Raw genomic sequence first — 1,540 nt, 5'->3', positions numbered from 1 at the left:
TCACTCAAAAGCACTGTTTATGCCACCATGAACGCCATGTTGTACAAACAAAAATGCACTGCAACAAAAAAAGCCGTGTTAAAATTTTCAGGTGCTCTACATTAATGCCTGTGTCATCTACACATGCCCTAGTCAGGCAAGAGTCATGGAACCAGAAAGAGAACAAGCCCCATCTCTGTTGTGGTTAGTGCACTCCTTGTAAAGTGAGAACAGATGCGTTTTGGTCCATGCTGTCAAGACTTTTTATGCATTTTATATTACTCATTGGATAAAAAACAGGAAGGGGAGCACCTTCCAAGTCAAACTGAATCAGGCCCAAAAGCTTATAATTCAAGTCACTTTTTGATATTCATAATATTCATGATGCAAAAATTGATATTCATGTATAAAAGTAAATGACACCATTTATATTAATGTAATTACTCACAGATTTTTTATGGACATAATTGTTTGTAGGATTGAGGCTTCTGAAAATAGCATGCATGTTGTGCCTCTCCAGCAATATTGGTGTGTCCTACTCTGCATGAGAAAATATTTGTCTACCTACACTAACAAACACAACGGAGATGGAATTTTGACAGACATAATTTGAAACTTCTGTCTGAAATTCTTATGTTTACTTTAAAAAAAGTGTCTTAAATTTTCCTTGTAATATGCATATTATACATGCTCTAACTTTACTCTACATCTATATGTATTTTTAAATTTGGTCTACATAGCCTTCTGAAAAGATATAAAAAACAAGTGGAAATTTTCTCACCCCCAAAACCGAGTTCTGAAAGTAGTGTCTGTAGAAATATAAAAAGGTATCGTATCAGCAAAACTCTTCCCTGCTAACACGACACTGGAAATCAAAGTCCAGATTTATTAGATTAAGGGTAAATTAAGTGAGCTGTCAGATTATCAGAAAGAGGATGGATCACCAACACTTTACAGTCTAGAGCAGAAAATAGCTAACATAATTGATTTATTGCTATCCTGAATTTTCAAAAAGATTTTGCAGGAAGGATTCCAAGTTAAATTAAAAGAAATATTTTGAACAGGTAAATAAATCAGAATCAACCAATGAAATAAATCAGAATAGCTTATTTTGGGTAAGATTCTCTCTTGTTCATGTGGAGGGTCTGGTTTCTATGTAATAAGCAAGGTAAGATGGGGAGATGCTAGAAACTACATACTTCATATTCAGCTTAAGGCTTGATAAAGTTGAGGCTCATGGGTGTTGTGTTTGACCATGGAAACTCTTCCACTAAACTGAAGTTGGATAAAGCCCATAAACTCTTTGGGATTCAGCAACTCATTTTTAATCCAGACATATTTGATCATATACCAGGTGACTTGTCAGTCATTAAATTGAAGGCCGCTAGCAGTAATATGAGCTCAGAAAGGAATAAGGCAGGGTTGAGATGCACCTTATAGACTAATTAAATCAGATGCATAAGCTTTCTAATGAAGTGAGCTGGGGCTGATGAAAGCTTATGTATCTCTGATTTAATTATGCTTTAAGGTGCATCTCTACCTTGCCATCTGCTTAACTTCA

This window comes from Crocodylus siamensis, chromosome 3 (genome assembly GCF_052110815.1).
Source record: "Crocodylus siamensis isolate JL-2025a chromosome 3, ASM5211081v1, whole genome shotgun sequence".
Taxonomy (NCBI): domain Eukaryota; kingdom Metazoa; phylum Chordata; order Crocodylia; family Crocodylidae; genus Crocodylus; species Crocodylus siamensis.
Note: the sequence above shows the minus strand (reverse complement) of the source record.